The 13,652-nt window shown below is 38.0% G+C and overlaps 1 protein-coding gene and 1 non-coding gene across 14 annotated transcripts in view; one reads left to right on the plus strand and one right to left on the minus strand.

Moving 5' to 3' along the window:
* The window catches only part of MLLT10 (MLLT10 histone lysine methyltransferase DOT1L cofactor), a 224,957-nt gene that overhangs the window by 23,519 nt on the left and 187,786 nt on the right, over window positions 1–13,652 (plus strand). The window lies entirely within an intron of this gene.
* On the minus strand, window positions 9,990–10,055 carry LOC118540824 (small nucleolar RNA SNORD42). The gene has a single exon (XR_004919821.1). It is a non-coding gene; the product is annotated as a small nucleolar RNA SNORD42 (small nucleolar RNA).

Genomic DNA, 13,652 nt, shown 5'->3' on the forward strand with positions numbered 1-13,652 from the left:
TCCTTCATACTGGCTTTCAATGTTCATTTTTCTACTTTTTATTGTTATAATACAGGTTGTTTATCTGTAGGCTGCCTCAGATCCTTTTCTGAAAAAAGTTTGGGTGTAAATAAGTGCATAAGATGTCACAAACTCCTATTCATTCACCTTTGATACCATTACATTTGGCTCTTAAGTCCACCACCATTGATTTTGCTGTTAATGTCAAATGGGCAAATCCAAAATTTTTTCAGTTTTCATTCTGTTTGATCCACTTTCAGCATTTAAAACTGTGGTTACTCCATTGCTCTGTGATCCCTAGTGCCATTGCAAAAACTGTGATCACTCCATTGCAACTCTCTCTTCTCATGACATTTGGGAAGCTCCTTTCTTCTCTTAACTCTTTAAACATTTCCTTTTGGTTTCCTGTTTGGCATTACTTCCTTACTTCTTTAAAATTTAAGTTACATGATTGCTTTTCTCGCTTGTTTATTTGATTACTTTACCCTATGAAAACTTATGATGCATGCTTGGGGATCTTTTAAGCATCAATATCACCTAAACAATTTTATTCCAGCCTTCCGATCCATATTTGCAATTACCTTCTGGATATCTCTATTTAGGTATCTTAGGCATCTTAAATTTTATTTCTCTACCACTATAGTCACTGGCATAATTTAAGCTTTAATTTTTTGTCTAGATAATTATAACAGCTTAAATTAACTTATTTAGTTTTTGGTAAGGTGATATATTGACATGGTTCAAAAAAAAAGATAAACAGTGGGGTGCCTGGGTAGCTCAGTCGGTTAAGCATCTGACTTCGGCTCAGGTCATGATCTCAGGGTCCTGGGATCAAGCTCCACATCAGGCTCCCTGCTCAGCGGCGAGTCTCCCTCTCCATCTCCTCCCCCCCCACCCCCCCCGCTTGTGCTGCTCTCTCTCAAATAAAGTCTTAAAAAAAAAAAAAGATAAACAGATGTGCCTGGTCAGCTCAGTTGGTGGAGCTTGAGACTCTTGATCTTGGGGTTGTGAGTTCAAGCTCCACACTGGGTGTAGATTACTTAAAAACAAAATCTTTGAAAAAACAAAACAAAAGATAAACAGTGAAAGTTTTTTCTCCTAAACCTTTTATTTGCCTAGGTTTGCTTCCAAACTTCCCATTGTTACTATTTTTTTATTTGTTTTCCTAGTTTATATATGTATGTGCTTTACATATATAGAGTCTTGTTTTTATTCTTTTTATATAAAATGTAGCACATTACACATACTTATGCGAACTTCTCCCCTTTTCAGTATAGTCCACTTCTGTTTCAAGATCATCTCCTGCAAAGCAAATATGGTTGTTGTTTTCAGTTTCCTGTAGTGTTTCCTAACTGTTGGTGGAGGGAGACTTTTTTTTTCTGGTCCATAGTATTTTTACTAAAAGGATTGTACTTTACATTTACACTTTTTTTTTTTTTTAAAGATTTTATTCATTTATTTGAGAGAGAGAGAATGAGAGACAGAGAGCATGAGAGGGGTTAGGGTCAGAGGGAGAAGCAGACCCCCCGCCGAGCAGGGAGCCCGATGCGGGACTCGATCCAGGGACTCCAGGATCATGACCTGAGCCGAAGGCAGTCGCTTAACCAACTGAGCCACCCAGGCGGCCCACACTTTTTTTTTTTTTTTAAAGTAATCTCTCCCCAACGTGGGGCTTGAACTCATGACCCCAAGTTGCATGCTTTATCGACTGAGCCAGTCAGGCACCCCTAACACAGTTAATTTATGCATGGAGTATGGCTGGGTAAACACCCTTCTCCAATGCCCCTATCCCCAGCAATAATAAAAGTCTGGGGGCTCCTGGCTAGCTTGTTTGGTAGAGTATTGCAATTCTTGATCTCAGGCTTGTGAGCTTGAGCCCCATGTTGGTGCAGAGTTTACTTAAAAAAGTCTACTTCTGCAGTTATGCAGTAGGGCCAGAAAGTTATGGTATATGGGACACCTAGTTGGCTCAGTTGAAAGAGCATGCAACTCTTGATTTTGGGGTCGTGAGTTTGAGCCCGACGTTTGGGTGTAGAGATTACTTAAACTAAAAAAAAAAAAAAAAAAAAAGTGAGGGAATTGTTCTGGAGCCAGCTAGAGATTATAGCTGCCCTAACAAGATGTAAACTCTTCTTTCTTCATTTGTATTGTCCCTACCTCTCTTATTAATCACTTTTTCTAGTCTGTCCTCTACATAGCTATGAGCAGACAAATAACTCCAAAAGATGACTTTCTATGTGTTCTTCTCAGTTGCCATCAGTGCTTTTCTGTTCTCTAAGTCCCAAAGTACAAAGTATTATTCTCTGTCTTAAGAAAATTTGCTCTGATTTTTGTATACTAAGTGCAGGCATGCTTATTTTTGGATAATTGGGGAAAGGAAGATAAGTAGAGAAAATCCATAATTTCACCTAGAGACATTCAGGCAGTACAGTAGTAAGGTTAAGATCACAGGCTTGGAGTCAGATGGACTAGATCTGTGACTGGGCAAGTTTATCTTCTAAGCCTCAGTTTCCTCCTCTGCAGAATAGCATGAAGCTCTGTTTATGTGCCAAGTTCAGGTGCTTTATATGAAGGAGTATATTATTTTACTCTCTCAACAGGACAGTGAAATAGGTACTATTTGTATGTCTTTTTTTTAAATGATGAGGCAACTTGGGGCCTAAAGAGGTTTAGTAATTTGTTCGGTGAGTACACCAGGTTTTGAACCCTGGGCACTCCAGAAATGATGGTTTTAAGTGCTGCACTACAAATTCTAGTTCAAGTAGGTAACCAGAAGTGTATATGTATATGTGAACATCTTCATCTTGATGTTATTTTAGAACAGGAGAAAAATGAAATAGCATCAGTGTGGTGAGATTAGGAAATATAGTTGACCCTTGAGCAATGGGTTTCAATTGTCTGGGTCCACTTATACTTGGACTTTTTAAATAAATACAGTACTGTAAATGTATTTTTTTTCCCTTATGCTTTTCTTTCCTTTTTTTTTTTTTTTTTTTTTTTTAAAGGTAGGCTCCAGCGTGGAGCCAAATCCGGGGCTTGAACTCATGACCTGAGTCAGACGCTTAACTGACTGAGACACTTAGGCACCCCTCCTTACACTTTTCTTAATATTTCTTTTTTCTAACTTTATTGTAAGAATACAATATTTAATACATATAAAATATATGTTGATTATTCTGGTAAGGTTTCCAGTCAATAGTAGGCTATTATTAGTTAAGTTCTTGGGGAATTCAGAAGTTTGGGTGTGGATTTTTGACTGTTGCAGAGTTGGCATCTATAACCTCCATGTTGTTCAAGGGTCACCTGTATATTATTAGTTATAAGGACAATTTCCTTCATGGTTGGATTTTTCCCTGAGGTTTTTTAGTTTCTGCCATTGTATGTGTATATTTTAACCTCTTGTTCCTACTTCATTTCCTTTGTCATTAAAGTTAGGAAGGAGAAATTTAGGTGAGCTGTATCTCTGTTTGCAAAAGTTTTGTTTTGTTCAACGTTCCAGAAGATTTTTTTTTTTTAAAGAGGAGGAGGAGGGGAGGGACAGAGGGACAGGGGAAAGAGAGACTTTTAAGCAGGTTCCATGCCCAGCAGGGATCCTGACCTCACAACCCTGAGATCATGACCTGAACTGAAATCAAGAGTCAGACGCTTAGCGGACTGAGCCACCCAGGTGCGCCCAGTTTTTTTTATCTTCACTTTTTTGGCAACATATTATTAATTTTATGGATGTTTGACTGCTTTTGGTAACTGATTTTTTTAGGAAGTGTTGAGTTTTCTCTCTGAAACACACTCTATACTCTGGTCATCTTTGATATATGGATAACATGTTGAAGTATGTTTCTTTTGTCATTTCTTTTTGTCATTTGAAGGCATATATTATAGGCCTTAAGAAGATTAAGATTTCACTCTTATCCAAACACTTTTCATTTCTTTGGACCAACCTTATGCATTTTATTTGTTTAAAGATTTTATTTATTTATTTTATTTGAGAGAGAGAGTGCGTGAGTGGGAAGGAGGGACAGAGGGAAATGGAGAGAATCTCAAGCAGACTCTGTGCTGAGTGTGGAGCCCAGCGTGGGGCTTGATCTCACGATGCTGGGATCCTGACCTGAGCCGAAACCCAAGAGTTGGATGCTTAACTGACTGAGCCACTCAGGCACCCCAGCCTTATGCATTTTAATTTATGTGTGTGTGTGTGTGTGTGTGTGTAGGATTTTAACTTATTTTTAGTTGTAAGACATATGATTCAAAGAAAAGGGAGTGTAGCCAGTAGATGGACAATTAAAATGAAATAATAAAATGAATATCCATGTACTCATCAACCAAGCTTATTAAGAAGAGCATTGTCCATACCTTTGACCTCTGTGTGCCTCTCTCTGATCACATTTTCCACTTCCTCCAAAGGAAACACTTTCTTGAGTTTTGTATTGTTCTTTTCTTTCTTTTTTTTTTTTTTAAAGATTTTATTTATTTGACAGAGACACAGCGAGAGAGGGAACACAAGCAGGGGGAGTGGGAGAGGGAGAAGCAGGCTTCCTGCAGATCAGGGAGCCTGATGCGGGGCTTGATCCCAGGACCCTGGGATCATGACCTGAGCCGAAGGCAGACGCTTAATGACTGAGCCACCCAGGCGCCCCTGTATTGTTCTTTTCTTTAGTTTTCTTTTCTTTCTTTTTTTAAAAAAGATTTTATTTATTTTTTATTTTTATTCATTTATTTATTTTTAAGATTTTATTTATTTATTTGACAGAGAGAGAGAGAACACAAGCGGGGGGATCAGGAAAGGGAGAAGCAGGCTTCCCGCTGAGCAGGGAGCCCGATGTGGGGCTCGATCCCAGGACCCTGAGATCATGACCTGAGCTGAAGGCAGACTCTTAACGACTGAACCACCCAGGTGCCTCAAGATTTTATTTATTTGAGAGAGAGAGCATGAGTGGTGGGGAGAGGCAGAGGGAGAAGCAGATTCCCCGCTGAGCAGGGAGCCCGATGTGGGGCTTGATCCCAGGACCCCGAGATCATGACCTGAGCTGAGGGCAGACGCTTAACCAACTGAGCCACCCAGGCACCCACCTTCAGCTTTATTTCTCCACAACATATTATTAGTTGTGACAGTTATGAATTTTATGTAAATGGAATAATACTTTAATGATTTTTTTTTTTATTCACAGTATGTTTTTGAGATTTATCTGTTTGGTGCATGTAGCTATAGTTGATTCATTTTCATTGTTATATAATATTTCAGGATGTGAATTACGTACTATATGCTGCTTTTGACAGACATACAGATTTTTGTCAAGTGTTTTGCATTATGAACAACTATTGTGAATATTTTTGTACATGTGCAGGAATTTCTTTAGCTCACTACTCTTCAAACTGCTGGGTGTGCTCCAAAACGGGTCATAAAATCAGATTAATAGGGAGCAACCAACATTAAAAAATGAAAGAGAACAGAAGAAAATTAACTGCATTTTCAGTATCCTATATATGTATACAGGTTTCAAATATAAAACATATATATACATATATTTTTTAAGATTTTATTTATTTGACAGAGAGAGACACAGCAAGAGAGGGAACACAAGCAGGGGGGAGTGGGAGAGGGAGAAGCAGGCTTCCCGCGGAGCAGGGAGCCCGATGCAGGGCTCAATCCCAGGACCCTGGGATCATGACCTGAGCCGAAGGCAGACGCCTAATGACTGAGGCACGCAGGTGCCCCTGACACATATTTCTTAAAGTGGTTCATGGTCAGAAAAGTTTTAGAAACCCTGCTCCAGGTATATACTTAGAATTGGAGGTGTGAAGTTATCAGGAAGGCCAGTTCGTTTTCAGAAGTGGTTTACTTTCCCACCATTGAATGGTTTCTTTTTTCTACCAGTGCTTAACCAGTGCTTAGTACGCCAGTCTTTTCAACTAGTCATTTTGGTAGTTGTATGGTAGTATCTCATTGTGATTCTAATTTGCCATTTTCTGATTACTAATGATGGTAAGTTCCTTTTTGTATATTTATAGGCCATATGGCTTTTCTCACTTGTAACTTGCATATGGCTTCTCCATGTTAGTGGTTCATTTATTTTATTTTATTTTATTTATTTTATTTTATTTTTTTTTAAAGATTTTATTTATTTATTTGAGAGAGAGAGAATGAGAGAGAGCACATGAGAGGGGGGAGGGTCAGAGGGAGAAGCAGACTCCCTGCCGAGCAGGGAGCCCGATGTGGGACTCGATCCCGGGACTCCAGGATCATGACCTGAGCCGAAGGCAGTCGCTCAACCAACTGAGCCACCCAGGCGCCCAGTGGTTCATTTATTTTAGTGTTCTTAAAAAATTGATTTTCTTTGTAAATATGAGAACTGATGCCCCTCTTGGCCTGTTTGGGAATCAAACCTGCGACGTTGGTGATGTTAGTGCCACATTCTGACCAAAGAAGCTAACCAGCCACCTGGCTGGCCCTTCCATTTATTTTATTCTTTGAAGGAAAAGTTCTTAATTTCAATGTAGTAAAAAATTTTCAGTTTTTTCTTTCTTTTGTGGTTAGTGCTTTTTGTGACCTGTTAAAGAAATCTTCCTAACTTGAGGTCCTGAAATTATTTTCCTATATAATCTTCTGAAGGAATGTTTTCTCCCTCCTCCTTACATTTAGTCTATAATCAACTCATCTGAATTTCATTTTGTGTATAGGTAAAATGTGGGGAAATACATATATGTTAACTTTTTCTTTTTGAGATTTATTTATTTATTTGAGAGAGGGAGAGAGTGTGCGAGCCGGGCCAGGGGCAGAGGGCTAGGGAGAGAGAATCTCAAGCAGACTCCCTGCTGAGGGCTGAGCCGGACTTGAGGCTCTATCCCACCATCCTGAGATCGTGACTTGAAGTGACAGCAAGAGTCAGATGCTCAACAACTGAGCCACCCAGGCACCCCAGGAACATTCAGTTTTAACATTATTCTTCCCTCTTCCGCTGTACAGTGGTACTGTATCATTAAATCAGCAGTTTATATATGTATAGATTTGTTTCTGGACTTTCTGTTCTGTTCTTTTGATTTGTCTTACCTTTGTGCCAGCACCATAATTCAAAAATTACTCTAGCTTTATAAGTCTGTATATGAGATATCAGATAAAATCAGTCCTTCCCTCTTGTCTTCTCTTTTGCATCTATTTTTTTTTTAATAAAGATTTTATTTATGTATTTAACAGAGAGAGACACAGCGAGAGAGGGAACACAAGCAGGGGGAGTAGGAGAGGGAGAAGCAGGCTTCCTGCTGAGCAGGGAGGCCGATGCGGGGCTTGATCCCAGGACCCCGGGATCATGACCTGAGCCGAAGGCAGACGCTTAACTGGCTGAACCACTCATGCGCTCCCAGCAACATTTGTTGAAAAGAATTGTTTTGGCTCTCTTGTTGAAAATCATTTGACTGGGGCGCCTGGGTGGCTCAGTCGGTTAAGCATCTGCCTTCGGCTCAGGTCATGGTCCCAGAGTCCTGGGATCGAGCCCTGCACTGGGCTCCCTGCTCTGCAGGGAGTTTGCTTCTCCCTCTCCTTCTGCAGCTTCCCCTGCTTGTGCTCTCTTGCTCTCTCTCTCTCTCTGTCAAATAAATAAATAAAATCTTAAAAAAGAAAAAAAATTGTTCAGCTGTGTATGTGAGGATTTATTTCTGGGCTCTCTGTTCTTTTCTTTTGCTCTGTACATCTCCTGGTTATGCTAGTACCACACCATTTTGATTACTGTAGCTTTGTAGTAAGTTTTAAAATGAAGAAGTATGAGTTCCCCAAGTTTGTTCTTTTTCAGTGTTGTTTTGGCTATTCATGGTCCCTTGAAATTACAAATGAACTTTAGGAATGCATTTTTCTATTTCTACATAAAACATTGGAATTTTTTTTTAAGATTTTATTTATTTGTGAGAGTGAGAGAGCACACAGCAGGGGGAGTGGCAGGGAGAGCAAGGAACCCGACGTGGGACTCTATCCCAGGACCCTGGGATTATGACCCGAGGTGAAGGCAGCCGTTTAACTGACTGAGCCACCGAGGCGTCCCAAAATACTGGAATTTTGATAGGGATTGTATTGAATCTGTAGATTGCTCTGGATAATAAGGACATCTCAACAACATGGTCTTTCAATCCCTGAACATAGATGTCTTTATGTTTGTACAGTCTTTACTTTTAGCCACATTTTGTAGTTTTCAGTGTACAAGTTCTTTGTCTCTCTGGATAAGTTTATTCCTAAAATTTTTTTTTTTGACACTATTATAAATGCAATTATTTATTTTTTAGTACACTCCACACCCAGTGTGGAGCCCAGTGCAGGGCTTGAACTCACGACCCTGAGATCAAGACCTGTGCTGAGATCAAGAGTCAGACGCTTAACTGACTGAGCCACCCAGGCGCCCTGATAAATGCAATTGTATTGTTTTACGTTTTTAAGTAATCTCTGTACCCAACATTGGGGCTCAAACTCATGACCCCATGATCAAGAGTCACGTGCTCTTCTTACTGAGCCAGGTGCCCCTGCAATTGTTGTCTTAATTTCCCATTCAGATTGTTCATTGACAGTTATTTTTTAATTAAGCCTTTTATGTAGAGTCACATGCAGGTGTAAGAGATAACACAAAGAGATCTTGTACACCATCTACTCAGTATCCCCAGTGTTAATATCTTTAAGAACTATAGGATAGGTTATTGAAATTTATACAGTTAACAGAATAATTCCATCAGAAGGATCGCTCATGGTGCCTTTTTTTTTTTTTCATAGTGCTTTTTTTATAGCTACAGCTGCTTCATTGCTCCCTCCAGGCTTAGTTCCTGGTAAGCACTGATGTATCATCCAGTTCTGTAATTTTGTCATTCCAGGGATGCTATATAAATAGAAGCAAAGACCATGTAACTTTTTGAGATTGGGTTTTTTTCTCACTCAACATGATTCTTTGGAGATTTATCCAGTTTGTTGAATGTATCAGTAGCTCCGTTGCTTTTTATTGTTCAGTATGGTAAGTTATGGATATACCACAGCTTGTTTAATTATTCTGATGCAAGATGTTTCAGGTATTTATAGTTTGGGGCTAATATGAATAAAGCTAATATAACCATTCTTGTGTAGATTTCTATGTGAACATAGGTCTCCGTTTCTCTGGGATGAATGTCCAGTTGTACAATTGCTGAGTTGTATGGGGGCTTCATGTTTAGTTATTTAAAAGAGATTGCTAGGGTGCCTGGGTGGCTCAGTTCGTTAAGCGCCTGCCTTTGGCTCAGGTCATGATCTTGAGGTCCTGGGATCGAGCCCCTCTTTGTCCTGCTCAGCGGAGAGTCTGCTTCTCCCTCTACCTCTCTCCCTGCTTGTGCACTTTCTCTCTCTCTCAAATAAATAAAATCTTGAAAAAAAAAAAATTGCCGAAGCATTTTCCAGAGTGACTGTACCATTTACATTTCTGCTAGAAATATGAGCAAGCCAGTTTTTTGGCATCCTTACCAGCATGTGGCATTGTCACTATTCTTTTTATTTAGTAATTTTGGTAGGTGTATAGTGATATATTGTGATTTTAATTTGTATTTACCTAATAGCTGATGATGTTGACCATCTTTTCATGTGCATGTTTGCTATCTGTATATCCTCTTTAGGTCAAATGTCTTATCCTCTTTTGGTCAAATGTTTATTCATTACTTTTGCCTATTTTCCAATTATTGTGAAGATTAATTAATTAATTAATTAAAAAGCTAATCTCTATACCCAGCGTGGGGCTCAAACTCCTGAACCCATGATCAAGAGTCACATGCTCCATCAACTGAGCCAGCTAACTGCCCCTGAAAACATTTATATTTAGAATTAGCCAGCTGGACTCAGGTTAGATGATCCCAACTTTGTTGGCAACATTCAAAGCATGATAGGAGCTAGGTGAACATACACTTTCTTCTCTCCATCAGGCCGGTTGTGGAGAAGGAAGGCTTGTATTTCCTGCTGCTCACACTGCCCCCATACTCTCTCTTTTTCCCCTAGTCTTCTGGTACATCAGTGATTTCTTTGTTAATGTCATTCTTACTCAGATACTGATTTTTTTCATCATTTGTTTATTGTTTTTATTGTAGAGTTTGACAGTTCTTTATATATTCTATGTGCTCTTTGCCAAGTATGTGATTTGCTCTTATTTTATCTCAAATTGGAGCAAAGTCTTTAGTTTTGATGAAGCCCATTTTGTTGGTATTTATTTATTTATTAACATATAATGTAGTATTTGTTTCAGGGGTACAGGTCTGTGAATCATCAGTCTTACACAATTCAGAGCGCTTACCATAGCATATACCCTCCCCAATGCCCATCACTCAGCTACCCTATTCCTCCCACCCCCCTCTGATGAAGTCCATTTTATAAATTTATTCTTTTATGGATCATACTTCTGTTGTCAAATTTAATAGCCCTTTACCTAATCCTAAATCCGAAGATTTTTCTCCAGTGTTTCCTTTATTTTTTTAAGTAACCCTTTTTTTAAGATTTTATTTATTTGACAGAGAGCGAGCGAGCACAAGCAGGGAGAACAGTAGAGGGAGAGGGAGAAGCAGACTCCCTGCCCATCAGGGAGCCTGATGTGGGGCTCGGTCGCAGTACCCTGGGATCATGACCTGAGCCGAAGGCAGATGCTTAACCATCTGAGCCACCATGGTGCCCCTTTTTAAAGTAACTTCTATGACCAGTATGGGGCTTGAACTTGATCCCGAGATTAAGAGTTGCATGCTCTACTGACTTAGCTAGCCAGGTGCCACTCTTTTAAAAGTTTTATAATTTCATGCTTTACTTCTAAATCTGTGATTCATTTTGAGTTAATTTTTATATAAGGTGTGAGACTCTTTCTTTTTTCCCTTGTCTCTTTGCCTATGCATTTCCAAATGCTCCAATGGCAACCATTTGTTGAAAAGTCCATCTTCCATCGAATTGCTCTTGCACATTTGTCCAAAATCAGCTGGGCATCTTTGTTTGAATATATTTCTGGGTTTTCTGTTCTGTTACATTGATCTTTGTGCCTGTCTCTCTGTCAGTACCAACTGTCTTAATTACTGTGTAAGATGATTCTTGAATCACATGGATGATTCTACTTTATTCTTTCACAAAATTGTTTTGGCTATCTAGTTTCTTTGTGTTTTGGTTTTTAAATATATATTTTAGAATAACTTGTCTGTACATAGCCAAAACCTTTGTTAGGATTTTGATAGGAGTACCATTAAACCTGAATATCAGTTTGTGGAGAATTGATGTCTTTACTGTGTTGAGTCTTCTCATCCATGAACATGGTATGTTTATTTAGATTGTTGATTTTTTTTGTCACTTTTATGTAGTTTTCAGCTTATAAGTCCTGTACATATTTTGTGGATTTATACTTAAATATTTAATTTTTTGGGAAGCAATTGAAAATAGTATTGTATGTTTAATTTTGGTATCCATGTTATTTATTGGTAGTATATGGGAGTAACAATTGATTTTTGTATTTATCTTGGATCCTGTAACCTTGCTGAATTCACTTGTGAATTCTAGGAGTTTTGTTATAGATTCCTTGGGATTTTCTAGGTAGGTAATTGTGTCATCTGCAGATAGGGTTATTTTTATTTCTTCCTTTTCAATTTGTATGCCTATAATGCTTGCCTCATTGTTCTGGCTAGAAATTTCAGCATGATATGGATTTAAGACCTTTGGGGAGAGTATTCACTCCATGATGAAAACCACTAAATAGGATGTTAACTGTAGGTTTTTTGTAGATGTCTGTATGAAGTTTCTATTCCTATTTTCCTTATTTATTTATTTATTTATTTATTAAAAAAATCATGAATGGGTGCTGAATTTTGTTAGGTGCTTTTCCTACCGTTAATACACTTTTTTTTCCTTTAGTCTGTTAATATGGTAGATTACCTTCTTTGATTCTGAATATTTAACTTAAGTGGAGTAAGCCCCACTTGATATGGCATGTAACTTTTTTATATATTACGGAATTGCATTTATATTTTGTTAAGGAATTTTGTGTCTATTCAGGAGAGCTATTGTCTGTAGTTTTCTTTTTTCATACTGTGGTTTTGATATTGGGAGTAATACTAGCTTCATAGAATGAGTTGGGAAAAATGCTTCTACTTTTTCTATATTCTGGAGGAGAATGTATAGAATTGGTGTTAATTCTTTAGATGGTGGGTACAGTTCTTCATTGAAACTATCTGGACTTTCATATTTCCTTTTTGGTTGTTTTTAAGGGACAAATTAAAATTTAAAAATAGTTACAGGGCTGGGGTGCCTGGCTGTGTCAGTTGGAAGAACATACGACTCTTGATCTCAGTCGTGAGTTCAAGCCCCACGTTGGGTGTAGAGATTCCTAAAAAAAAAAAAAAAGTAACTTTATGGAAAAAAAAAAAAAGTTACAGGGCTATTCATATTACCAGTTTTGTAATTGGTGAGTTGGAGTAGTTCGTGTTTTTCAAGGAAGTGATTCATCTTTTCTAAGCTGTCAGAGTTATGTGTGTGAAGTTGTTCATAGTATTCCCTTCTTGTTCCTTTGATGTCTGCAGGATCTGTACTGATATCCCCTCTTTCATTTCTATTAGTGGTGATTTGTATTCTCTCCTTTTCTTTGTCAGTGTTGCTAGAGGTTTATCAATTTTATTGATCTTTTCAAAGAAGCAGCTCCTTGTTTTGTTGACTTTTCTTATTTTTTTCTATTTTAAATTTCATTGATTTCTGCTCTTATATTTATTTTTACCTGCTTTCTGCTTGCTTTGGGTTTATTTTGTTCTTTTTTTAGTTTCCTGAGGTGGGAGCTTAGATTATTGATTTGAGACTCTTCCACTTTTCTGTGCATTGTTACAAATTTCCCTCTTATCACTGGTTTATCTATGTCCTACAAATTTTATTATGTTGTATTTTCATTTTCATTGAGTTCATTACATTTTTTTCATTTTCCTAGCAGCTGCCTCTTTCATTATTGTGTTACTTTCTTCTGGCCTCTGTGGTTTCTGATGAGAAATTTGCACTCAACTTATTTTCTTCTGTAAGTAAAGTATTTTTCTCTTGCTGCTTTCAAGATATCCTTTCTTGTTTTTATATTTCAGAAGTTTAATTAGGATGTGTTTAGGGATAGATGCCTTTGGAATTATCCCTTTTGACATTTGCTCAGCTTCTTGATTCTGTAGTTTTATGGCTCACCAAAATGGAAGTTTTTTAGTCATTATTTAGTTGAGTACTTTTTCATTCCCACTTTATTTTTCCTCTTCTTCCTTAGACTCTCATGGCATAAATGTTAAGATTATTTGTTACAGTCCCAAAGATCTTTGAAGGTCTGTTCATTTTTTTTTTTTTTTTTTCACTCTCTGTTGCTTACATTGAGTAATTTTCATTGTTATATCTTCTAGTTCATGAATTCTTTTACTCTCTTTCCTTGATGCTGCTGTTGAGGTCATGCACTGAGCTCTTCATTTTTCAGTACTTTGCAGTTCTAAAAATTTCCATTTGGTTCTTTATATTTTCATTTTTGCTGAGGCTTTCTATATTTCAGTTTTGTGTTTGTAATTGCTCATGGAATCATTTTTTATATTTATTTATTTATTTAAAGATTTTATTATTTTGACAGAGCACAAGCAGGCGGAGCAGCGGGCAGAGGGAGGGGGGAGGGAGAAGCAGCTCCCTGCTGAGCAAGGAG

The sequence above is a fragment of the Halichoerus grypus genome, chromosome 6 (assembly GCF_964656455.1).
Source record: "Halichoerus grypus chromosome 6, mHalGry1.hap1.1, whole genome shotgun sequence".
Classification (NCBI taxonomy): domain Eukaryota; kingdom Metazoa; phylum Chordata; class Mammalia; order Carnivora; family Phocidae; genus Halichoerus; species Halichoerus grypus.